The sequence below is a fragment of the Nycticebus coucang genome, chromosome 22, assembly GCF_027406575.1.
Source record: "Nycticebus coucang isolate mNycCou1 chromosome 22, mNycCou1.pri, whole genome shotgun sequence".
In the NCBI taxonomy this organism is placed as follows: domain Eukaryota; kingdom Metazoa; phylum Chordata; class Mammalia; order Primates; family Lorisidae; genus Nycticebus; species Nycticebus coucang.
The window spans coordinates 31,698,669-31,726,036 of record NC_069801.1 but is presented as its reverse complement, the minus strand read 5'-3'; the positions used below and the strand labels follow the sequence as shown (position 1 = coordinate 31,726,036).

Genomic DNA, 27,368 nt, shown 5'->3' with positions numbered 1-27,368 from the left:
CCAGGGAGCAAAGTGGACTCACTGTTGACTCCCAGGCCAGAATCAGCACATAGGTGTTTTCTCCTGAACCATCTGCCCCAAGCAGGAGGACCTCAAGGCAGGTTTCTGTCCAGGGGCTCCTACTGCCTCACTAATGAAGTAATCACGAAGTCACACTCTTTCAAAATTGTGGGAGATGAGGATGACGACCTTCAATTGCCCCAATTGATAGACAGCCACTCCTATGTTTTGGTACCCTCCAAAATGATGAGTGATTCATTCATTTCAACAAAAATTTATTAATCATCCATTATTTGCCAGGCACTATTCCAGATGGGGAAAACAAAGACCAAACTCCCTGCTCTCAAGGAGCTTACATTCTCTTGGGGAAGAGACAAGCAACATAGAAAATAATTAAGTAAAAAGTATGCCACACTAGATGGTGGTAAAAGGCCACAGATAAAACAAATCAGAAAGAGCAGGGTGTTCCTCTTAGTGAAGGTGACACTTGAGTAAAGACCTGAAGGGGATGATGGAGGGGGCCAGGAGGAATTCTGAGGGAAAAGCATTCCAACAAAGGACACATGCAAAGGTCCTGAGGTAGGATGTGCTAGGAACATTCAGGAACAGTGTGGTTGGAGGGAAGCGGATGGGGAGAAGAGCAGAGACAGTAATTGGTGGAGGGGTTGGGGTGCAGGTTGATCATGTAGAGCTTTGAGGCCTCTGTGATGACCTTGGCTGTTACTCCAGATGAGATGGGAGCCACTGCAGGTTTTGAGCAGAAAAGCGATGTGCTATGATTTAAATGTTAACAAGATCACTATGGCTGCCCAGTAAAGACTAGACCACTGGGCGTGGCCTCTGGCCATGGCAATGGAGGTAAAGGGAGGGCTGGATTCAGGCTGTATGTGAAAGTGGAATGACAGGTGCCAAGCACTGCTCCTGGCCCTATCTACCATCTTCTCTCAACACCACAATCACCCTATGAAGTAGGGTAATTTCTTCCCATTATGCAGATAAGGAAACAGGTTTGGAAAGTTCCCCCAGCTAGTAAATGAGAGATTCAACCCAGGCTTATCCAAACCTAAAGCCCAAGCTCCTCAAACTCGGCATTGCTGCCTGCCTCGTCAGAACTCCAATGAGGAAAACATCCAGCCACCAAACCTGAGACAAGGGAACAAGGTCAAGGTACTTACCAGCTGAGAACTCCATGCTAATTTGGAATTGTCCATAAAACGTCTTCTTAACATGCTTTCTGTTCATATTAAAGTTCAAATGATACTTATTAGTATTAAGCATTTTTATTTTTATTTTTATAGCTTCTGATTTTTAATCAATATTTTTATTTTAAGTTGCATCCAAAATCATGAATGAAGGCAGAGGACTACAAGGAGAAGGGAGGATGCGGAGGCACTTGATAATTACAACACGTGAGTTGGGGCGTCCTGTTTCTTACCAGAATCATCCTTCAGCACTGCTGTGAGCCAGGCAGGGATGAATCTGACCCAGTCCCCACCTGGAAGGATCTCTCAGCAGCTTGGAGTAGAGGACAGCACACGAGAGCAGTCAGAGCTGGGGGAAGCTGCCTGAGGATGAGCAGGGAGGTCCAAACACGGAAGGCTGGAATCTGGACGCAGACAGAGTGCCCTAAGTCAAGTCAAGTGCCCTAAGTTGAAGAAGGGATCATCAACAGACAAGCAGTGGAGCCGAGGCAGAGGCGCTCTGAAGTCCAAGCAGGCAGAGCTTCCAGACGGTAGTGGGGCTGCCTTTCACCAACACTATAGGAAAGGTGGAAGAGGGCTCCGCAGAAGGGAAGGAGAAAGGTCATGGGATCTCACCCTGAGCTACTGCTAAGCCCTGATTATTAAAACGCAGTGGGACATACAACAACTTTAAAGAGCCACAGGGCCTGCGTGGCACCAAGGCCTGGTCTGGTCAGAGGCAACAGCCTGGAAAACTCAGAGCAAAGCTTCCCTTCCAATATAGCAAAGGGGCATGAGAGCCTCAGCTCCAGGACAAAGACGAAGTGATGACCTGGAGCTGCTATGGACACATGGAAGATTCCATCTTGCGGCTCAGTACTCGTAGCACAGTGGTTACGGCGCCAGCCACATACACCAGGGGTGGCAGGTTCGAACCCAGCCCAGGCCAGCTAAACAACAATGACAACTGTAACAAAAAATAGCCGGGCATTGTGGCAGGCACATGTAGTCCCAGCTACTTGGGAGGCTAAGGCAAGAGAATCGCTTAAGCCTAAGAATTTGAGGCTGCTGTGAGCTGTGACAAGGGTGACATACTGAGACTGTCTACAAAAAAAAAAAAGGAAAAAATTCCGTCTTGCTCACCTTGATACAGGCATTCCTGAATCTTGAAGCAGATACCAACACCCAAGTAGATGTACACACTCAGAAATGCACTAACAATAGGGGACACGAACTGACATGTACATTACAGACATATGTACATGTACAAGACATAAAGGACGTACAAGCTGACGCAGGGGTGCAGTGACGCATGGACCATGTCCACAGATAGCCATGGTGTCCAGACACTCACTAGTATGGACACACCTGCACAGATACTGAAAGAAATGTACAGACACTGGCAGCTAAGGGCAGAAATGTACAGCACATGTACACAGACAGTAACAGAAGTGTACATGCAAGAAGTTCATTTCTACACAGATGTGCATGTTTATACAGACACAGAGACCCCCGGACACACAGATGTGCACAACATCGTGGATGTATCTACCTTGTACTGACAGGCACACACATTTATAAGAAGGCACGCACCCAGGTATATCCTCAGACGCATGCACACATACAAACACACTCTCAGAGACACCGGCTGACGTGCTCAGGCACTGCCAGCAGCCAGGCAGACACACACACTGTGGAGCTCTGTTCTAGCTCAGGCCCTGGCCCTCGGCTTCCCTCGTAGGCTGTCCTTAAGCCAAATCCTCTCCACCCTATTCCTGCCAACTGCCCAGCTTTGGCGAGATCCCTGGCACTCAGACCCACCCACCATCCCTTCGTCTGCCCACTGACCCAGGCCCAGGCCCTAGGCTCCAGGATAGCAATTGCCCCATTCTCCCAGGTGCCAACTCAGCCAAATTTCACACCCAGAAGTGGAGCCAAGCCAGCAGGGCTTGTTGCAGCCCGCTTGGGGCATCAGCCTGGGGCTGGCGAGAGGGAGCAGGATCTTGTAGTGGCAGAGAGCAGAGCAGCCCCAACTGCCGTGCAGGCCTGCCTGACAAGACTGCCAGCTTCTTCTCCAAGTCATCCACCCTCTCCAGGCCTCAGGCTGCTCACCTGTGAAATGGGATGAAATGCCTGTCCCACTGACATGTCAATTAAACAGACATCCCCTCCCAGATGACAGAAAGATTTTGCCAAACCTTCCCTTTCTTAATCTGTACAATCTGAAGCCTGGAAGGGTAAGTATGATAACTTAATCAAGGATGCGGAGAGTACTGGAACCCAGGTTCTTACTCCAAATTCCAGATCTTTCATACTCAATACACAGATGTGCAGGTTTACACAGCATGTGACCTGCCAGAGCCCAAACAGTGGCCCACAGCAGATATCACTAACAGACTACAGTCTCCTTTTTGGCGAATCCAGACTTGGCCTCTGAATCCTTCTCAATACACTGCTCTGAGCAGCCATTCATAACTAGCCAGAGTTAATGCAAAGAATGAAACCTACTGCCATCCTGTCACTCCATGGAATTCATCTAATTCAGAGGGCTGATGTGACAATTACATGAGATCAAGGGTATTTCCTAAGAGTACAACTGATGTCTCTCAGAGAAATTTTAGTACAGTCTTCAGAGGCTGTTCATGTCCAAGTCCTCCCAAGTATCCCCTATATGGGGGCGATAGTTTGGGACAAGACAGTCAACTGTCACCACTCCATTTTACAGAGGAAAAGCCTGAGGCCCAGGCAAGCTGGTCCAGGGACACAACTCAGAGTCAGAGGTGGGAGTGGGACTTGTGTGTCAATTTCTGCTTCTGTGCTCTTGCAGTCAAGGTCCCAGCCAGATGGGACCCAGAAAGCATGTAAGCATCTGGGAGCCAGGTTTGGGAGGGCAGCAGGAAGGCCCAGGCTCCTCCCAGCAGAAAGGGATCAACCCTACAACTAATTGGTTCAGAATGCTTCTTTTGACCCTAATTAGCTATTTCTCGTGTCTGCATTTGCATACCAGAAAAGATGCAAATTTGCATATTTGTAAATGAGGCCGGGCCGGGATGTGGGTTCTGGAAGAGCTTGGCAGTTGCTGGCAGGCAGGGAGGCAGCTGGCTCTTGCCACTTAAGCATGGGCCGCCGAGGAATAAGGAGATTTGGAAGACAGCTCCTTGGCTCAGGGCTGCAAGGTGCTCCCAAAGGGGGTCAGAGAAGACGGCCCTTCCCACTCCCTCCCCCAAAGCTAAGCAGTGGGCAGGGAGAATGGGCCAACCTAAGGCTGCTATTTTGATTAGATGAAACAAGGAGGGGGGAATAGAAAGTAATTTCAGGATGCTCTGTGCTGGAAAACCTTCTGTTCATGTCCTTGGATAGAATCTGTAATACTTGCAAAGAGGGGAATGTCCCCCTCCACCTTCCTGGAGAGAAAAAGGTCTGGAAGGGGCTGGAGGTCAGAAGGGACACACCCTAACACAAACACACACACACTCTCTCTCTCTGCTTCTCTCTCCAACTCTCATTTTTGCACCTTCAATCCCCTTAACACACACACCCATACACTCACATCTCGGCACCCCCGGAAGCACCCTTACGCACAACACCCCCAGACCCACAGAGGTACACATGCATCTCTAACTGGAGAGGCACATTCGCACATGCAAACATTCCCAGACTTCCCGCGACATACACATTCACGCCCTTACACATACAGACACACACTCAAACACTTGCACATAGATGTAGGCATACAGACTCACTTAAGCTGTGCGTAAATATTTACATACACACGCACACAAGATGTACTCACGCGAGCACATCCTTGCTAAGACCAAATTTCCCAGCAAATTCTGGAAATTCTGACCCCTCCACCAGAGCTCTTGATGTTTCTTTAGAAGGAGACAAAAGAAGCAAGGTAACTGACCTTCCTGGAAAGGGAGCAGCATAGTCCCAAGGAATTGAACCCCAACTGGGGGGGAGGAGGGTCTGCTTGGAAATCCAATGACTAGCAAATACTCCAGGGCCTCTTGGGCTTTGACCTAGAGCTTGGAGCAGGGTTTGTGTGGCCTCAACAGGCAGGAAAGAGATGGTGTATGCTGGTATGGCCCAGGAATTGGTCAGGAAAGCACCCTTGCCCAACAATTGCCACCTTGACCTTGAAGGCCAGCATGGAACAGGATGGCAGGACTGCTATCCTTCTAGCCATGAGGGACCCGAAGATGCCATGCTCAAAGGGTCCTCCGGGGCCCTGAGGCTTCCCAGGACCCAGGTGCTGCACACTGGTGCCCAGAGACACAGGGTCAGGGCCAAGCATCCCAACCCTGTCCCCAGTCCCCAGCAGCTCCTCCCCAATGGCTGCACCTCAAAAGGCAAGCTAAACAGCTCTGTATTTGTAAATTAAATATAGCTGCACTTCAGCTTCCAAAGAGCTGGGAAGGAGAGAAGGAGAAAGAAAAAGAGAGAGAGGAAGAGAAGAAAAGCTGCCGCCCTCAGGAAAGTCTGGCTGGTACAGATTGCCTGAGTCATGAATATTCATCTGGCGAATGAGGAGAGCGGGAGTTTGCATAACAGCTCCACCCACCCAACTGAAAGAAATGTCACCGCCTTTGCCAATAAAGTGCCAAAGGAAGCCGGTGGAGGCTGCCAGCCAGACGGTGCCAAACTGCTGACTTCCACTCTAAGGCATGGAGAAAGCACATTGTTTCCGGCCCAAAGAGCCGCCACTTGGGGCTGGGGAAAAGGAGCTGGCTGCTGGGAGAGAACCGGGAAGAAAGTTTCACTTGCCACCCACAGGAAGCCTGGTGGGCAGAGCGCCTGGGCCACAGCCCTCCCCAGAGCTCCCCAGAAGAAAGAGAGGCTCCACCTGTCACTACCGGGTACCCACCATGGCCAACACCAAGGGCCGGGCCCAGATTCCAGGCCAGCTCCCAGCTGAGAGCCCCACACTCAGGACTGCCTCAAGAAAGTTCTAGATGGTTACTAGAGACCAAGAGGCAAGGGGACAAGGCAGATGTCACTTTGCGAAGTCCACATAACCTCAGCCACATTTTTTCAGGAGGGATCCCCTTCTAAACTGCAGGGTCATACACACTTCCAAGGCCCAATCCCACTGTCTTCTATTCTAAGAAGTCTTCCCTGATCCTGTCCCCATGACAGAGTCAGTGGCTGCATCCTCTGTGCACCCCAGTCCAGATAGCTACCCTTGATCTCAATGCTTTACTGCCATGATTGTTTCCCACCCGGCCTGTGAGCTTGGACAGTGGGCTATCACTGACTTGACTGTTCACAGGGCCTCACCCCAGCAGGAGATTCAGAGAAGGCATCTGAGCAATTTGTTGAACAGAGTCAATTCTTCTCTCCATTCCCATCCCCACACCTGTACCTGGCATTGGGTCCTTCCTGCTGCTCTGAATCCTGCTTGTCAAGTCCCTGGGCAGTGAAGCCTCCCATCCTGGCAGCTTAGTCTGGGCCCACTGAGATCAGGACTGGAGCTGGACATCCAGCCTTCTGTCCTCAGGCCCCTGTGCCTCATGAAGACAGCAGAGAGGCTCCAGCACCCCATCCTTGTGGTGGCACCCATTGGGCGGTGTTACAAACGCGGCTGCCTGCCCGCCAGTCTGCCGCAGCTGGCTCCCTCCAGTAATTACCTAAATGAATGGGAGAAGCAGAGCTGGAGAGATGATGTTCTCTTAGTACAGAAAAGCAATTAGGGCTGTGGGCGTCTCCAGCTGCTGCTCCTGTTGTGTAAAGTTTGGGATGTACATTTGGGACTTAATGAGGATATTTATGTGTTCGCATCTTACCTTTACCGACTGTTCATTTCAAGCATCCCAAGTCTTCTTGGGCATAGAACACAGCAGCAGAAGCAAAGCTACAGGCTCTGAGGAAGGCACACAACTTCTGAGCAGCCAAGGAGACCTTCTCCCAAGACTCACAGAGCCCAGAAATCCATGATGATGCCCACCAAGAGCCTGCTCCCTTCTGCAGCACACCCGAAAAGTCCACAGTCTGTTCGAGGCCTCTAGGAACTAAAGTTCCTTTCTTGTCTCCTTTGTGGTGAAAACATCTGCAATTACTGCAAAGTTCTTCCTTAAAGAGAGCCAGAATTTGCCTCTGCAGTGTTCCCACGTTGGCCCCACTAAATTCATCATTTCCTCTCCTCCAGGTCAGACACTAGTCCTGCGGGAGGTAAATTGGTGTTAAACTACAAAAGTTTCTGTAGCTGAATAAGTTTGGGGAAATTCTATGTTAAACAAGTTTCTTCACTGCAGGACTTCTCAGAGCCTTTACTGTCCTCACATGCACTTGAGACGCTTGCAGGTGCTGCATTTCGGGAACATATTTGCTCATAGAACTCTTTTCTATGGAAAAATCTCAAGGAACTAAAATTCCAACAAGCATACTGCTTCAGCAGGCTAAAAGCAAACATCTAATTCCTTGAGCTGAGTTCCTCAAGCATTTCTCCTAAATGGGCCTAATGCTTGGGCCTCCTGGTGCCCTGGTCATTTCTCCACTGCTCCAGACAATCTCAGGCCACTGAGAGCCCAGAAGAGCCTTTACCTCCCATATTCAGGATGTTATGCTTCCACCGACGCGATCAGAATCCCACCAGAAGCCCAGCAGCTGAGTCCCACTAAGTGTCTTCCTTAAGAGTCTTCCGAAGAAGCCACTACTCAGCCACAACTCCCAACTCTGCTCACAGGCACTGCAGTTGGAACCTGCAACCAGATAATATTCCAATCAATGGGGTGCTTGGCGTTCCAGACAGTGGGGTGCCCTCCATGCCCTCCTGGGCAGCCAGGCAGTACACCACGGTGAACACTCAAGTATCTGCATACTGACTGGTAGGTCCCACACGATCAGGCTTTTTCACAAAGTGACCCACAGCACAAACTTGTTCTAGCATCTGGTCAACTCAGACTCACAGGCATAGCACTCAGTTCATCCTGGGCTCTGACTCAGAAGTCTCCCCAGACTGAGGACACAGTCCCTGCCTGCGCAGCTAGCGGGCCCTGGCCACACCAGGTCCCCACACTCCTGCTCCTTTGATCATCCCTTCCATGTGTTCCTTCCCATCATCCTTCAAGTATGTATTCAAGCCCAGGCGTGCAAAATAAGTTCATCGCACCAGCCAACTCCAAGAGCTTGGTAGTGGCTCCCTGGGCTGGCTATCGGAACAAAGATTCTTCAGCTTCATTTGGGCTTGGCAGAATGATTAGTGATGTCTGCTGGTGGTGGGTGTGGACAGGGTGACACACATTCCAGTTATTACCATCTCTGATGGAGACTTGGTCCCTTTTTATCAAATCTACTCCCCCAAGCTATACCCTGCCCTTCTCCCACAACAAACTCACTCACTCCCTCCCACACACGAGGGGAACGTGAAGCCTCTTTCCTCCACCAAAACTGCCCTCTCTGAGGTCACCAACAAACTATTTGTCAAGTCCTATGGCCTTTGCATCATTAGACATGGTTGACCTTTCTCTGGAAACTTGTCTGTGGGTCCCTGGAATTCTGAGGCCCTCCGTGTGCTGGGTAGTCCCTCGCCTTCCCGACCACATAGCCTGCTGCCGCTCCCGGCTCATCCACGTGGCCATGTTCCAGGCTTCGTTCCACGCCTTTCCTGCTCCTGTGACGCACTCCCTCCCTCCGAGACCTCATCCGCAGCTTTGTGCTTGGGGGAAAGCCCACTCTCACTTCACCCCTCCAAAAAGGCAGCGCTACTGCCCCTGGGCCGCCACAAATCAAAGCTCTGAAAACCCAGCACCTCTTTCTTCCTCTGGAATCAGCTGCTGTTCCGAATTTGGCAAATTCTTGGCTTACATCTTGACTCCTTATCCACACAGGTCACATCACCACGTGCCGATTCCTCCTGTTTAGCACTGATCTTATTTCCAAAATGAAAATAGCTTCATCATTTGTTCTGATTGAAAAACGTGATAGATCTTCATTGATAAAAGAAATCAAACCAGTACTTAAAAGTATGAAAAAGAAAGTAAAGATCCTACCACCCAGATATAACCACTCCTAGCATTTTGGTGAACAGCCTTCCAGACATATCTCTATGCATATACACATAGAAATCTATGTATATAATTTTATAGACGAGGAATTGTATTATACATACTGTTCTCGCTGACACCTGCTTTTCTCTCCCAACAATATGTCCTAGACATCTTTCTCTGTCAATAATAGAGCTCTACAGAATTATTTTAATTACCTCATAGTATTCCATTGTATGTATGTATCATATTTTATTTAACTGGGTCTCTAACCGATGATCATTTAGGATGTTGTCAAGATTTTGTTCTCATAAACAATGTTGTGATAAATATCCTCATCATATCTCTGTGCTCATTTTTGCAAAAAAAAAAAAAATCTCCTTGGAATAAAATGTGATAAATGAGATTGGGCAATTAAGAGTATGCTAGTCTGAATTTTACCACTCTGCCCTTCAGAAAGCTTATAACAATGGACTCTTCATCCACAGCATTCAGGCATCTGTCTGTCCACACCCATGCCAACCCTGGGTTTTCTCAGCTATAATGTCTTGGCCAGATCAACAGAAGACAAATGATACTCATTTTTATTGGCATTGCAGAGATTATTAGTCAGGGTAAATAAAAATCTTTTTTTTTAATCATTTGTAGTTATTTTCTTTGTGAATTGCCTGTTCGTCTCTTTTGCTTGTTTTTCTTATGAGATATTTATCTTTTTCTTAATGATTTGTAAGAGTTCTTTGTCCGTTAGATACAAGATTAAACTTCTATCATATCTATGCTCTCCCTCTTTTTACAAATTTTCTTATAGTTGGTCTGAAGGTTGTGGGTTATCGTTAATTGATTTAACATTGTCTCCTCTCACATCCACATTTGACTCGCTTTAAAAAATTTTTTTTAATTAAAAAATAAATTTTTCTTATAGTGTCCTTTAAGGTACTTACCTTTTTAATTTTCAAAACGTTAAATATATTAATCTTTTCTTTTATGATTGTTAGATAACATGTCAAACGATCAAAATATTTAAGCCTGGCACTGTGGTGTACACCTGTGGCCCCAGGTACTCAGGAAGCTGAGGCAGGGGGATAACTTGAGCCTGGGAGTTCGAGGGTGTATTATGCTGCGATCATGCCTGTGAATAGCCACTGCACTCCAGCCTGGGCAACACAGCAAGACCCCATCTCTTAAAAAAGAAGTTGATCAAAATATTCACCCATAGTTATACCACCATGGTCTTCCTGGTTTAATCTTATCAAAGTAAGGCAGAAAATCAGCCTGTGTTGTAATGGCTGGGCCATTAGTGTAACACCATTTAAAAAACAGCCTATATTTTCCCAACTCAACTGCAATGCCATCTAATCATATACAAAATCCCCTTAAATATCTGTATCTATTTCAGACTTCCTATTCTGTCCCAATGATCTGTTTATTCTTATATAAGAATTTTAATTATTGACCTTTTATAAAACATTTTAATATCTGATAGAGTAAATAGTCATTTTTCTTTTTTGAAATTTTCTTGACTACTCTTAACTTTTTATACTTCCAGATTTCATAATATTATTTCATAATAATTTCATCAAATTCTTTAAAAATCTTGTGAGGGGCGGCGTCTGTAGCTCAGTAGTTAGGGCACCGGCCACATACCCCAAGGCTGGCAGGTTGGAACCTGGCCCGGGCCAGCAATGACAACTGCAACAAAAAAATACTGGGCATTGTCGTGGGCACCTGTAGTCCCAGCTACTTGGGCAGCTGAGACAAGAGAATCACTTAAGCCCAAGAGTTTGAGGTTACTGTGAGCTGTGATGTCACAGCACTCTACCAAGGGTGACATAGTGAGACTCTGTCTCAAAACACAAAAAAAGATTTGAAAATCTTGTGAGGATCTTGATCAGATTATCTTGATTTTATACATCATGAAAGAAGAACTGACACTTTTAAAGTCTTCTTTTTCTTTTTTTGCAGTTTTTGGCCGGGGCTGAGTTTGAACCCGCCACCTCTGGCATATGGGGCTGGTGCCCTACTCCTTTGAGCCACAGGCCCCACCCCTGACACCTTTAAAGTATTAAATCTTTCTATCCAAGAACTAGGTATGTATCATATTTATTTGAGTCTCTTGTATCCCTCAGAAGAATTTTCTAGTTTTTTTCATGCAATTATACATATTCCTTATAAAGTTTATTTCCAAGCATTTTGCGGTTTTTGTTTTCTTGACACCTTATTTTACCTTCTGGATAGTTGTTCGATAAATAGAAAAGCTATTAGTTTCTGTAAATTTTGTTACTGGCTATTTTACGAAACTCTCTTTTTTCTAATTGTTTTTCAGGAAATTGTCTTGGGTTTTCCAGATAAACAATCATTTTATCTGCAAACTATGATTACTTGCTCTTCTCCCCCAATATTCATACTTCCTATTTCATCTTCTCATCTAATTGCACCAGCACTTTAGGAAAAGTGTTTTTTAAAATATTGATTAACAACAGCTGCCCTGATCTCATTTCTGGCTTCAGTGAGACTATACCCAGGGTTTCTCCAGTTGAATGTCTCTGTTCCATTCTCTCCACCGCTGTAGCCACTGTCTTTTTCTCCCATATTAATTTGCCACCTGTGTTACCAGGAATGTAATGAACAGGGTTTGAAGTCAGACAACCTGTGCTCAAATCCTGACTCCACCATTTACTAACTGTAGTCAAGTTATTCAAGATCTTGAAATGCAACTTAAAAAAAAAAAAAAAAAGAGGGGCTGTTTTAAGGATTAAGTGAGATAATACGTGAACTATGCAATGTCGGTAAATGACATTTTTTTTTAAGTCTCAGTCTCCAACTTCTCCTTCTAATCCTATATATATATATATATATATATATATATATATATATATATACCCCACTCTTAGATTGATCTTCCCAAAATTCCACCATGTTCACATCGCTTACCACTTCCCTTTCTCTGCTCACAAATCTTCCGTTCCTCCCCATTTCCTACAGAATCAAGCTCAGATTCTTAAACATGGAAACTCATCGCTTCCATGACCAAACTCCAGACTTCCAGTCTCGTTTCCTGTGAGCCCCGGCCACCACCCTACCAACCCTTCACTCCAGCCTGGATGTTCTCCAAGTTCACACCTGCCTAATACCAACAAGCTCTCCTCTCCCTACTCAGCTCCATCCACCAACCCATGGGTCAGCTTTTACATTACTAGTAATACAAAAATGAAATCCAAGCTGGTATAATCAAGTAGACTTATTAGTTCCCTTACCAAACACTCCAGACGCAGCAGACTTCAGGCACAGTTTGATCGGGGCTGGAACTTCATTTTTCTGTGATTTTCTAGGTCCTTTCCACCTCCATATGTTGGCTGTATTCTCAGGTTACTGTTTCCAGTCACCAGATGCCTGCCAGAAATTAGGACCACATGTTTCCTCATTCAAATCCAGATAGAGAATAATGAGATGTGTGCTTCCCCAGGCATCTAATAAAAATCCTGAGCTTCTGTCTGATTTGGCCAACCTGAACCAATCCCTGGAACTAGAGGACTATGGGTGTGATTGGTTTGGAATTAACAAGTGTGCCAAGGTCAGAGGAAGGAAGCAGTATCTTGATTGCCTAAACCAATCACAACCCGTCCCCAGAGCCACACGCACTGATGGAAATGAACGTGGTGTTGACAACCTCTTCCTCTTCTCTTCCCTGGGACTGGGGCTCCCTTTAAGGTCCAAGTCAAGCCCTGGACCTCTGACAATGTGCCCCTCCCTTTAGCCCCCAGAGCTCTTCTCTGCTCAATACATGGTAACCACAGCCATGTGTAATTTATTTATATAGTCATTTGTCCCATCTTCTCAATTAGTAATCATAGGACTGATTGAAGTCTAATGAAATAGTTTAGACAAGCTAGCCCTTCACCACAATTCTGTGAGGCTCAGAGAGGTTAAGTGACTTGCCCTGTGTCACACAGCTAGAGACAACATTGGCCCAGAGCCCTCTGCAGCAATTTCTCTGTCTCTCTCTCTCTCTTGCCCTCCTCCAACACCCAACCTGATCTGAGGATGCAGACACTCTCTTGCAGCCACCTCCTTTTTCCACTTCACCTCAATTTCTAGAACTTAGTCTTCCTCCTAAAAGTACAGAGAAAGTTTTCTTGCCAGACAGCAGTTTCTAAGATTTGTGTGACAAGGCCGGGTAAAATTCAAATGACTCTGGGTGATTTAATCTGCTTGGGGCTGGGATGGTAAATCAGGGCAGCCCAGGCTGCCACAGCCGCCCCAGAAATCCACAAGCCGAGCCGATGATGGAAGTTTATCTGCAGATCCGCAGGTGAGGGCCCTGGAAGCATGAACTGCGGCCAGGGGAGTTCCCCTCCATTGCACTCGGAATACATTTGGAGGGTCCTACAGCCCACAGCTTCTCCCGACCTACATGTTCCACTAGGCACATCCTTCCCAAAGCTGCAGCCCTAATTCCTTCCTACCTCTCCCCTCCCCGTCATCAAAGCTGTTTCCCAAATCCACGCTGGAGTTTTCAGGGGAAGGCAAGCAGCATTCATTGGTCAAGCTCTCACTGAAACTGCCGCCTCAATACCAGGCCCGCGCGTACCCATTACCTCACTTCATCTCCACAACAACTTAATGAGGGGCATGCCCATCCCCAGTTTACAGGTGACTTAATTGAGGCTCAGAGCAATTAAATAACTTGCCCAGGGTCATTACGCAGCTAGCAGGAGGCAGAGCCAAGATTCAAACTTAAGACTCCTAAGACTCCAAAAAACTCATCCTTTCAACTCCACCCCTCTGTGGAGGCCAAGCGGAGTAAGAAGATTGCAGCTTCCATCCCTCTTCCCAGGAGAGAGGAGCAGTTCCTAGCTGAAGGGAAGTTGTTATTCTGAGCAAATGAAGCAAGAGTTTCCCCACACAAAGGAAATATTGAAGGAGAAGGCAGTCACAATTATTAGGTACCTACTGTGTGCCAAACGCATGGGCCTATGTGGGTGCCATGTGCCCGGTACTCAACATCCATCACTCTCAACCATAACTCCATGAGCAATAAATATTTCTGTTGGCTGGTAAATATTGGCCAATCAGCTCTTTGGAAAGAAAGAAAAAAGGAGCCCAGATTTTGTAGCATTTGCTAATTTCTGTGGTGTAAATACTCCCACAGTGGACAATTTCAAACTAATATAGGAAGTCACTGAGGCAAGTGAACCACCTAAACCCAAGAGTTTGAGATTGCTGTCTCTACCAAGGGTGACATAGTGAGACTCTGTCTAAAAAATAAATAAATAAAATGAAAGTAAAAATAGAAGAACTGAGGCAAGAGGATCGCTTGAGCCCAGGAGTTTTAGGTTGCTCTGAGCTATGATGCCATGGCACCCTACTAAGGGTGACAAAGTGTGACTTTCTCAACAAAAAGAAAAAGAAACTCATCAGGTTAAGGTTCAGTATACAGAAGGACTTTCTAAATGCCACTCTGGACTGACAGTTGCAGGAAGGCAACATCCAGCCATGGCTGGCACATAGTAAATACTCAACAAACAACCAGTGAATGAATGAATGAGCCATTATATACATGTTCCGTTGACACCTCACACTCACCAAATCTAAAACTGAGCTCATCACGTTTCCCTAAAAATCTCTCTGCCCTCCTGTGCTTCCTGCCTCAATGAATATCACCAAGGTAGAGCTCTGGGAGTCCTGGACTCTTCTTCTTCCTCACTTTCCACAGCCAATTGTTTTGTTACTGGCTATTTTACTACTATTCTATTCTACTTCCTGGATATCTCATGAACAGGCGCTGTCCTCAATGTCCCTGCTCTGCCCCCCTGGCTCAGACCACCACCATCTCTCCCTGAGCTGACACAACAGCTCCCCGGCTGGTCTTTTCAGCACTCATCCTAGGCCTCTGCCCACTCCCAGCCCTGTCAAATCCATCATGGACAAAGGTGCCAAAGTGAATCTTTCAAAATCCGCACTTCTGGGTGGTACCTGTAGCTCAGTGGGTAGGGCGCTGGCCCCTGGCCGAACTGCAACAAAAAAAATAGCCAGGCATTGTGGCAGGCGCCTGTAGTTCTAGCTACTTGGGAGGCTGAGGCAAGAGGATCTCCTAAGCCCAGGAGTTGGAGGTTGCTGTGAGCTGTGTGATGCCACGGCACTCTACCGAGGGTGATAGTGAGACTCTGTCTCAAAAAAAAAAAAAAAAAATCGCATTCTGCGTACATCACTCCCACCTCTCCAATGGCTCCCCATTACCTAGAGAAGGGACTCAAATCTCCTTGGTCCTCCAAGGTCTGGCCCATGTCCCTTCCCTGATTGATCACTCACCTCTTCCTCCACCCCATATTGGTCCTTATTCTCCAGCAACCCAGACTTCCTGGAGTCCCCTGCACACCTGTCTCTCACCTCCATCCATGCCTTTGCTCGCATCATATCTCCCACCTGGAATGCCCACTTTTCCCCTCCCATCTCCCTTCCCTCTGCCTCAACAACTTCTACTCATTGTCTAAGGTGTGAAGTAAGGTAGATGATCCCTGGAGGCCCTTTTAGACCTAATCTTTCATTATTTTAATGCCAGCCTTGATAGTCAAGACCCTCTAGATTCCACAGTTACCTTCTTTCTTCTTAGGACCCTGCAAATATCCTTAGGGACCCTGTAGTCCAATTCCACCATTTTAAATGCAGAAACTCTGAGGCCCAGAAAAGGGGAAGGATTTGCCCAAGATCACACAGCAAGTAAACAGCAGAGCCAAGACAAGAACCAGGCACCTGCTTCCCAGCCCTGGGCTCTTCCTTTGCATTTCAGTCCCCACCCAGATCCTCCTCTGCCAACTCGTATGTTCTCACCACAGCCATCCCTACCCCACTCTTACTGACCTCCTCTCCCCCAAGCCAGGCTCATGCCTTTCCTGCCTTTACTCAAGCTAGTGCAAGGCCATTCTCTCAACTTCATTCAACTTCCAAGGCCCTCCACCTTTAGGAGGCCCATCTTAATTGTCAAACCAAACCCCCCCACCCCACCCCACACACACCCTTCCCCAGACCCAGCTGCTTGGGACTGGTTCACTCACATGCAGTCAGCATCGTGTTCAGTCTCACCAGAGAGCATGCCCACTTCACAGGGCTGGCTGGTGTCTCTTCATCTTCTTGCTTCTCCTTCTCCTCCTCTTACTCCTTTTACTCCCCCAGCTTGAGACACATCTGCTCAGAGGAACAAAGTATAGCCGTCTGAGGTCAGATGGACGGAGATTCACATCTGAGCTCTGTACATCCTTGACCAGTTGATCTTAATGCATCTGAGCCTCAACTTTCCTAATCTGTAAAATGGGTCCTACCACTCAAGGTTGTTATGAGGACTGAATGAGCTGACCCCTATCACAGGCCTAATATTGAGTAAGCTCTTAATAAATGGTAGCTCCCTTTCCCACTGCCCTTCCCAGTGAAGCCCAAGACACCTAAAGAAATGGCCCCTCTGGGTTGGGAGCTGGACAGCCTCATGAACATGTTCTCTCACTCCCATGCTCAACAGGCTATGAGCAGCCTGCAGGCAGAAATGTGGGGCGTTTCTAACCCCCTCCCCACCCCCAACAATCTGCTTTAACCTTCCCATCACAAATGCCTTGTTTATTTCAATATCATCCGTTTTACTTTTCTCTTCAGGCAAAAAAAAAAAAAAAAAATCACAAAAACAGATTTAAGAGGAAAAAAAAGTATTTAATGAGTAAAACTGTCTGTAGCCCTGTTTCTTTCTCTGGAAAAAGTGGCTGTGATTCTGGCATAAGAGAGGGAAGCTCAACAGCTTCACTTCATCGCAGCTGCCAGGAGAAAGAAGCACATTTCAGAGTGGAACAGAACCTCCAAATTAAACAGCACCTCCAAATTAAACAGAACCTCCAAATTAAACAGCACCTCCAAATTAAACAGAACCTCCAAATTAAACAGCGTGTCTCCCAGCCAGGCGCTTCCTGAGCCCGATTCAGCTTGGCAGGTAACACCCCAGCTCAAGCAGAGACCCCACGTGAGCAGCTGCAAGGCTCTCAGCTCCTGCTCCCCCTCCAGCCCAGCCAGGCCCTGACAAACCACTGACCCCCAGGACAAGGGCTATAAGCAAGGAAGGAGAGAGCTGGGAAAGCGGTGGATATACCTGGCCAATGCCAAGGGGCCAGGACCCCTCCCAGATCCAGAACATTCCAGGACTAGCACTTTCCGCTCCCCTGAATGAAGGCAGATGCATGTAAAGGTCAAATCCAAGATGTGCTCAAACAAAAGCTCAGAAAATCTGCAGCCTCTTTCCCACCTTTGAAAGTGTCACTTGGGGGTTGCTCTGGATAGAACCCAAGGGTCAAACTCCAGATGGGCTCTGCCTCCCCTAAGAACCCAACAGGAGGGGCCAGGTACACTGGCTCATACCTATAATCCTAGCACTCTGGCCGAAGCAGATGGATTGCCTGAGCTCCTGGGTTTGAGACCAGCCTGAGCAAGAGTGAGATCCCATCTCTAAAAATAACCAGGCATTGTGGCCGGCGCCTGTAGTCTCAGCTACTTGGAAGGCTAAGGCAAGAGAATCACTTTAGCCCAAGAGTTTGAGATTGCTGTGAGCTATGATGCCATAGCACTCTACCGAAGGTGACAAAGTGACACTCTATCTCAAAAAAAAAAAAGAACCCAACAGGAAAGAGAGAGAACTGGAAAAATCAGAAAATAGCACATGGTCTTCAACCAAACACGATAGAAAAGGCTTCAAGGCAGAGAGTTATCTGAGGCTGGAGGGTGATCCCCCGCCATCCCAACCAACATACCTCTATTAATGCAGCCTGCAGACTCATTCTGAACTCACTGGCACATGAGCTCCTAAATCTCTTTCTCATGAGCTGCTGTTCTCCTCAACAATTTTTCTTATAGTAAAGAAGGGTCCCAGCATTGATCCCTGCGAAAGTTCATCATGCTAAATTCATCTTGTCACTCTAGCCTATTGAGATCTTTCTAAATCCTGATCCTACCATCTGAACTTTCCTCCCTTGGAGCTTGCTACCATGTCCAACTGTTACAGCCTGCACGTACTATGTCTTCTTCTGGGTCCGTGGAATAGCTTGCTAAGAACAGGTGGAAGGTCTCTAAGCCCTTCTGCATGCTGACCTGGTTCCACTTATAGGAACAGTCCATGCCTATCATTCAGCCAGATTGGACACCCCCCCACACCCTGCCCCATGCCCTCCCGGCCACCCCTGACATCCTTAAGAGTCAAGAGAGACTAACCACGTATCTTAGAAGGCACTGTGATATTGCAGAAAGGCTCAGACAGGTCCAGTTTGAATCCCAGTTCGAATGATCTCAGGCAAGTCACTTAACTCCCAAGAGACACAGCTTTCGTCCATAAAACGGAGACTGTCACATCTGGAACACAAATTTGTCAGGATTAAGTGAGACCATATATATGAAGTACCCAGAACACAGTAGGTGCTCAGTAAATAACAGATTTCTCTCCACCCTGTGCTGGCTCATTTCCTTTATCCACCACCTGCCAAGAACCTAAAAGGTGTGCCTGGTCCTGCTGACCCTATGTTGGCTACAGGGATCACCACGTTGTTTTCTAAATGTCGCAGACTTCACCATCCATACTAGACCTTCACACTAATTTGAGATCACGGCTTGGCACCCATAGCACAGTGGTTACGGCACCAGCTATGTACACCGAGGGTGACGGGTTTGAACCCCGCCTGGGCCAGCTAAACAACAATGATAACTGCAACAAAAAATAGCTAGGCATTGTGGCAGGCACCTGTAGTCCCAGCTACTTGGGAGGCTGAGGCAAAAGAATAGCTTAAGCCCAAGAATTTGAGTTTGCTATGAGCTGTGACGCCACAGCACTCTAACGAGGGCAACATAGTGAGACTCTGTCTCAAAAACATAATAATAATAATTTGAGATCAGCCTAAACCTTGGGTCTTTTTTATTCAGATAAAAGACAATCAGTCTTCTCTTCCTGGACACGCTCACGTGTATGTGTGTGTGTGTGTGTGTGTGTTTAGAAACAAAATAACAGTAATGATGACAATGTGATCTCCTCAATCTCACTAGGAGATTTTTTTTTTTAAGTATGTCCATGCTGCCCATGAGGAAACCGAGGTTCCATCACCCTTGCAGGGCCCACAGCTGGAGAGGAGAGAAACTCAGCACGGAACACTGCACGGCCCCAGCTCTCAATATGAAGAATATTTCTTCAGTGTTGCTCTAAGGGGGCACTCTGTCTCTAGCCCTGCTACATATGGCTTTTGGGTCTTGCCCATATGGACCACTGAGGCATAGCCCCCATCAATCCCTGAAGACCAAATAGTGGGTTCTTCATCTGGTCCCCAGAAGCAAATCTTCACACCCACAGGCTAAACTCCTCAGTGCCTGGGGCCTGACTCCCCAGCAGCCCAAGCAACAGGCCAGCCTGACCTTCCTCCCCAAGCCCTTATCAGAGGCAGCCACCTGCTGCCAAGCCCTGATGCCTCTGGACTGACCACACCCAGCAAACAGGTCCACACCTGTCCCAGTGGCACACCAAGTTCCCTCTTCCCAGCCACAGTTCCCAGGCTAACCAGATGCTGAGCCCAGCTTTCCTGTGTGACTGTCCCCCAGCGCTGACCACCAGCCTTCACCATTCTACTGACTTCTTGTAGCCCAGGGCTCAGACAGGGCTGCAGGTTGAAGGAATTCCCTAGGCAGGCTCAGATGTGCTCACAGGGAGAGGAAGGATGGAGGAAGGAGGAAGCCAGGGCTGGGTTCAGGCCTGTGGCCACCAGAGCAAATCAGCCAGTCAAGGTAAAGGTTCCAAGAGGTTCCTGGGGAAGCCATTCATGAGTCTGTTTGTAAGCCCTTGACATGTCTGAGCTGGATGCCCAGGACCTGAGGTCTCTGCCAGAAAATTGCTCCTCAGGCCTCCAAAGACAGAGCTTTGGAGATAGCCCACCCTCCTTCCAAACATGGTCGCCCACACCATCAAAACCACACCCCTAACCCTTGCCTGACATTCACACTCCACAAGCCCACTCAGGCCCTCATGGCCACAGAAGGCCATCCATTCATTCAATAAATACTGACCATCAGTGTAACCTGGCTTATTGTACCCTCAATAAATCCCCAACAATAAAAAAATAAATAAATACTGACCAAGCACCTTCCCATGTCAGGCACTGCTCCAGGCACCTGGAACACATCATTACACACCCTGGACAAAGGCCCCATCCCTTGGGAGCGCTGTCATTCTAACAGGGATAATGACAACAACAGAAGTTTAGGATAGTAAAAAAATCAATGTATTGGAAGGTGGTATAGAGAAAAGAAAAATGACAAGATAAGGGACATTGAAGTGCTAGAGGGAGGGGCAGGTATCAGCCTTAAGTAGAGTGATCAAGAGCTCATTAAGAGGCTCAGCGCCTGTGGCTCAAGTGGCTAAGGCGCCAGCCACATACACCTGAGCTGGCAGGTTTAAATCCAGCCCAGGCCGCCAAACAACAATGACGGTTGCAACCAGAAAATAGCCGGGCATTGTGGTGGGCACCTGTGGTCCCAGCTACTTGGGAGGCGGAGGCAGGAGAATCACTTGAGCCCAGGAGTTGGAGGTTGCTGTGAGCTGTGATGCCACAGGACTCTAGCCAGGGTAACAGCTTGAAGCTCTGTCTCAAAAAAAAAAAAAAGAGAGAGAGAGAGAGCTCATTAAGAGAGTGACACTTGGGCAGCGATATGGCTCATGCCTGTAATCCTAGCACTCTAGGAAGCTGACCAAGGTAAGAGGTGCTCAGGAATTCGAGACCAGGCCTGAGCAAGAGAAAGATTCTGTCTCTACTAAAAACAAAAAAATTAACCAGGCATTCTGGCACACGCCTCCTGCCCAGCTACTCAGGAGGCTGAGGCAGGAGGATTGCTCAAGCCCAGAAGTTTGAGGCTGAATGAGCTAAGCTGATATCACTGCCCTCTAGCCCAGGCTAGAGTGACACTTAAGAGAATTTTTTTTTTTTTTTTTTTTGAGAAAGCCATGGCATGATCGCTCACAACCTCAAATTCCTGGGTTCGAGCAATCCTCTTGCCTCAGCCTCCTGAGTAGCTGGGACTACAGGTGCCCGCCATAATGCCTGGCTTGTTTTTCTATTTTTAGTAGAGATAGGGTCTTGCTCTTGCTCAGGCTGGTCTCAAACTCCTGAGCTCAGGCAATCCACCTGCCTCGGCCTCCCAGAGTGCTAGGATTACAGGTGTGAGCCACTGCACCCAGCCAAGAGAATTTTTAAAGGGAGTGATCAAGTTATTCACTCCTTCATGCAATAAATATTCACTGAACATCCACTATGCCACCGTGCACCAGGAACTGCTCTAAAAGTGAGGGTACAGCCGTGAACTAAAGAGCTAAAATTCCCACCCTCGAGGAACTTACATTCTAGCTTCTAGGAATGAAAATGGAAACAAAGAAGTATGGGGATCAGTGTTATGGAGAAGGTGAAAGGGAGGAAAAGGGAGGGAAGTGCGATTTTAAGCGGGGATGCTTCCCCAGGCTCACCCTGGCATATCTTCTCACAGGTCACCTCCCAAACTCACTGTCACACACACACGAGTTAGACTCAACAGGGACTTCCGATACAAACACAGGCACACGGGAACCTTCCCTGCTATGAAAAATACTCCCACACAAACACACCCAGCACAAACACTCATCACACAGAACCACACACAGCTTACTCGAGCTTCAGAGAAACACACCCTCAAGGTCACACAGAAAGATGAAGATCACAACCGCAGGCACCTCAGGGACCAGCAGAGGAAGACTGGAGAGAGACGTCAGTTTGCCGGAGGCCAGCAGTGGAGTAGTAGTGCTGTGGACATGAGCCCCGTCCCAAACTCTGTGTGATATCCCACACTCTTCCCTGTCCTTAGACTGTCAACCTCAGCACTCCACAAAGACACTCACACTTGCAAAACACAGACAATCACACACCCTTGCACCCATGGACACATAGAAAGCACACACATTCATGCGAGAACGTAAACCTCATTCCCATCTTCCATGAACAAGGTGGGAGGAGGGTTGTAGAGTTTCTTGCAATTACATCCTCCCTTGTTCACTTTGCCGCCTCCCACCCACCCCACGCATCACAGCTGTCCCGGCCACCAGCAGATTTTCCTCCAGCCCTCACCTGTGGCCATGAGCTGTGTGTGCATCCAGATGCACCTTGTGTGATCTCATACACGTGCACTTTGGAAATGGGGGGACGCATTGTGTGTAAGTATTGACACACGTGCAAGCATGCATGGGGGTTTGCAACGTGTGAGCACCTTTTTGTGTGCAAGCTGGTATGTCTGTGGATATGTGTGTGTGTGCACGTTCCCAGGAAGGCAGGCAAATTTATAATCTAAATCTTGTTTCTCCAGGGGATGAAAGAAAGCAAAGCAAAGTTCAGGTTTAAATCACACCAGCACGGGCAGGAGGGGTTCCCTTGCCTCTCATGATTATCTGCCGGTGTGCAGGGACGGGCTGGCAGGCAGGAGGCAGCGAGCAGCCCACCAGCAGGGAGCCATTTGTTGTCTCCAGGCCCCTGGGACCTGCTGTGGCTGCTCCAGAGCACAGCAATAGTGACAACAAGCACATGCCTGTCCCTGGTGCTGGGGGAAGGGGGAGGAAGGGCGCTGGCAACCAGCTCCGGCCTCCTTGTGCTGTAGAAAACGCAAAGGGAGAAAACGCAGAGCCCCATGGGTCGGAAAGAAGCCCAGGCTCTTCTTGGGCTGGATAGAGGGAGAGGGTCCAGGCAAGAGGTGGCACAGGCCCCAGGGCAGGCCTTGCCCTGCCAACCTCCCCACTGGCCAGGAAAGCATCCTCGGGGCTCCAGACAGGCAGAGCTTTGAGCAGCCTGAGTTTGCCTCTCACCCCTTTCTCCCAGTGAGAGCCACCTCTTCCCTCATCTCTGTCCCTTGCTCTTTGTTTCTGTGTATTTGTTCTTGGTCTCTCCCTATGTCTGCCACTGTATTTCTTTTACCATTTTGTATCTGATCGTCTGCCTTCGTCTCTCCATCCACCTACCCTGTGCTCTTCTTTTCAAGTCCCTCCTTCAGCGCCAAGTACACCACTTCCCGGTCAATCTCCTCCCAGAGCATTTTATTCCAGGTGAGCCTCTCACCATTCATTTTTTGGGAGGGTGAAGACTAGAAATCCCATTTTACAGGTGAGAAAACTGAGCCCCCAAAGCTTACCCAGGTCCACACAGCTGACACAGAATTAAAAATCCAGGTCTCTCCATTGCACGACCAGCTCCCTATCAACTCCACACCACCTGGACTCGTGAGCAGTTCTCCTCAGCACTCCACACCCAAAAGGAAAAAGAATTTAAGAACCCAGTGGCACAAATCAGTGAATCCTACCTCAGACCCTCCACCAAAACTGACTTCAATCCACAAAGGTCCTAGCGCACAGAATAAGGGCTGGGATGGAGACATGAGGACTCTATGTATGTTCTCCCAAAGCCATCTCATGCCAGTCCCCCTCTCCCCCATGTTGGAAGTGTGTGTACCTCTCCACTCCCCAGGCCCACCTAGGATGGTGGGCTTCTTGCCTCTTGAGTAGGTAGGTACCTTTTGAGGCCTCAATCTTCCTATCTGTACAATGGGGATGATAAGTCTTGCTCACACTGCTGGGTTGGGCTCTGCTCCAACAAGACACAATAGCCTCGCTCCTTCTGCAGGACACTGACCACTAACAACACTTAGCCTTCAGCCACCAAGAGTCCCCAGACACCTCTGGAGGATTGCTGTGGTTCCATAAGCCACGCAGGCAGCTGGGCAGCAGCCATGAAGCCACAGGCCCAGAAGCAGAGCCCCATCTGCAGCAGCATCCAACAGCCTCCAGAAGCCTCCACCGCTGCCTCCAGCCCCCACCAGAGAGGCGTCAGCACCAACGACCCGCCAGGGCCTGCCCATTTTCCTTTCTTTTCATTGCCGGCTCCGCACACAGTTATAGAACCAGGTCTCCACAGAGTAATTTACTGGCAGAATCTCTCCCAGAATCCAGCTTGAAACCAAGCTGTAAAAACAGCTTCGAGTGTAAATAATTCATGCAGACAATATGACTTTTTTATGTAAATTCGGTGCATTAACCCTCTATTATAATGATGGACGACAGATAGGGGCGACGTTGCCTTGGTAAGAGCTAATGGATGGCCGCCATAAATTCACTGCACATTTTATTGTGTTGCTGGAAATTGTGCCTTCAGGCAATGCTGTTTACTTTTATGTAAAACTCTAGGTTCCCTAAATATTACAAATATTTTACATCCAGCTCCTCAGCATTTGGGCTCTGCCCACAAATCAAGCTTTCTCCATGTGAGTTGTAATTAAAGGTTTGTTGTTTTTTTTTTCCTGGGACAATTATCTCTAACTATAAAGAGAAATATTTTTCCCCTTTAGATGTTCCGTCATTGACTTATTAACAAACCCTTTGAAGAAGGAGGTTGGAAGTGACTCGCAGTGGTACTTGGCAGGAGGTGGGTCCACAGGAGAAGGGGCTCTGTGGGCAGGAGAGCTTGGTGGCGGCCTTTCATGTCTGCCGCCACTCTGGTTTATTTACACATATGATATTCTGGGCCTTCCCTCCCCCCTCTTCCTTTTTATAATTCATGACCACTTTAGCAGGGTAATTCCTCCAACCACCTTTGCAGGAGATTGGTCCCTTGCACAGCTCCTGCCCATGTTCCTGTGGGGATGCAGACGGCTGGAGTCCGGTGCCGCAGAGGGTCAGAAGTGGAGTCGTCCCAGCTGGCTGCCCATACCCAGGCCAACTCATCCCACCCTCAGCCCCTTGTCCTCTCACATGGACAGAAGGAAACTCGGGTTTTCCTGCATTGATTTCTCCTTCAATCCAAAGTATAAGAAACACACTTTCGGTTCGGCCCCTGCCCAGGCTGAGGGCACAAGGATGCTGCTGAGTTGGGCCAGAGGTCTAAGGAAAGGAAGAGCGAGAGCCTCAGAAACTTATTAATGAAGGGAGGCAACAGCTGGAGCAGGAGCCCTCTTAAAAAATAATCCTCACACTTGTTTATTATTGTCATTAATATTAATGGCCATGCTATTAATATTCATACGGCTGCATTAATATCCTCCAGGAGCACCTGGGATCTCCAAGCACTTCTAATGGCATGAGATTCTGCCTCCAGGGTCCCCACCTCCCCTCCTGCCTGTGCCCATAAGGACAGAGCCTGTCCTGCACAGGTTCCAAACCACCCTACTATCTCCTCTCCATCCTCCCTGATTGGTGCCTGCCCTCGGAAGCCCAGACCCAGGTCCCTAAGTTCCGGGGGCTCTGCTATGAGGACGGGACCGCAGGCCAGGGATCCTGGACATTTCCTGTCTCCCCAAGGAGCACAGGAAGGTTTCTGACAAAGGTGGTTTAAGAAAGAAAGATGGTTCATTTCCCCCTCAAGGGTTCAATTTCCTGCAGAGTCGGAAAAAGACACATTGGTCAAAAACAAAGATGAGATATCATTTTTCACCCATTAGATTGGCAAAGATAATTATAATCATAACGGCAACAGCGGTGACCAGCTCACTGTCAGTGTGCAAGCGCTGTGCTTAACCCTCCACGCCCACTGCCTTACCAAACCGCCAGAACAACCTCACCCAGCACCCTTTATGGGACTGCAAATTTGTAAAACCTCCAAGGAGAGCAACTTAGGATACGTGACAAAATGCAAATTCTCCTTAAATTTTGACCCAGCAAATACATTTCTAAGCATGTCCCGTATGTTAATAATTGAAAATGCTGCTCCCCGCCATGCCCACGGGCCTTTTCCCCACCCATCCTCTGAGCCTGTCTTTTGCTCTGCCTTTCAACCTAAATATCACCTCTCCAAGAAGGCTTCCCCGACTCCCAACTTCCCTGGCTTACCTTCTCCTGTTTTATTTTCTCAGAACCTGTGTTTCCATTCTATTTTATTACATGTACTTTTCCTTCATAATATAGATCAGGTGCTACCTGGATAGTTACTTTGTGTAACTACTTAATTCACATGCCCAATGCACAAAAAAAAAAAAAAACCCCTGCTGTGTTCTCTGCTGGCAGGGGCCAGCTGTCCTGTCTCCCCACTACCTCATAAACTCCATATGAGCAAGGACTGACCATGTCTGTTTCATTCACCATTTCTACCTCTAGCACCTGGCATTAGGCTGGTCCATAGAGCACACTAGAGAAACATCTATAGCATAAATGAATAAATGAAATGCAGAAAGATACAGTCTAGGTACAGAGATATTCATTGCAGGGATGTTTATAAGAGCAAAACAATTGGAAAAACGTGTATCTCCACTGGCTGGAGAATGGGTAAGTAAAGTAAGGTAAATCTATAGGCCAGAATACCCACACCCATGATATAGGCCCCCAGACCATGGGGTGGGTCTACACGAACTGACATGAAGGGTGTCCGTGACATATTGCTGAGTGGGGAGGGAAAAAACAGGTGACAGAACAGCATGTGTCGTCTGATTTCACTCGGGGTGGAATTGCATACGTGGAATCTATTTGTGTATATTTATGCACAGAGAAAAGTCTGGAAGGACGTTCACCAAAATGTTATGTGGTTATCTCTGGCTGGTGAAATCTGAGGTGGTTTTTTACATTTTTCTTTGAACTTTTCCATATTGTCTGAATTTTTTGCAATGAGCATATGTATCCTTTTTTATAAAATGATAAAGCTGCTTTAGAAAGAGGGGGGGAAGTATAGGTACATTGGTAAAGGCTTGGGGGGTGCTCTGTGAGGGGTTCGAATTGGGGAGAACGGAAAAACTGGGCAGAAGCTGGGGCCACACTGCCCAGGAGCTATCACCCTCCCAAGCTACAGAAGAGGGGCGTTTAGGGCCAGACCTCTGCCCCCCCAACCCCCGCCCCCGTCCTTTCTGCTGGTCCAGAGTGGGGTTTCTAAATAGGGATTTCCGCATTTGATTCTTCTGACATGCTTTACCGCCTCAGAGCTGTTTTGCAAAATTCATAGCAGTTTTTGCAGGCTCCAGGCTTCCTGGGACCAATTCCATTTTGAACAATAGCAGAGTGCCTGCTTGCGGGAGGGGTCAGCCCACCCCAGAGCAGCCTCCCAGCCTCTGTGAGCTGGGACTGTGGGGCTGAGGGTTGAGGCCACGGCATGAAAATACATGAGCTCGTCCTTGTCCTCATCCTCACCCTCCTCCTCCTCCTCCTGTGGAGGAGAAA

General features: G+C 48.0%; 1 long non-coding RNA gene across 3 annotated transcripts; it reads right to left on the bottom strand.

Moving 5' to 3' along the window:
• Window positions 1-301: 301 nt before the first annotated feature.
• Window positions 302-18,063, bottom strand: LOC128575538 (uncharacterized). 3 transcript variants are annotated; one of them, XR_008377021.1, is made up of 5 exons: window positions 17,947-18,063; window positions 16,219-16,348; window positions 12,421-12,556; window positions 7,725-7,882; window positions 302-7,343 (listed from the first exon to the last, which is right to left on the bottom strand). It is a non-coding gene; the product is annotated as an uncharacterized LOC128575538 (long non-coding RNA). The 3 variants fall into 3 exon arrangements; XR_008377023.1 differs by having other exon boundaries at window positions 16,247-16,348; XR_008377022.1 differs by lacking the exons at window positions 12,421-12,556; window positions 16,219-16,348; window positions 17,947-18,063 and adding an exon at window positions 8,932-11,995.
• Between the last annotated feature and the right edge of the window lie 9,305 nt (window positions 18,064-27,368).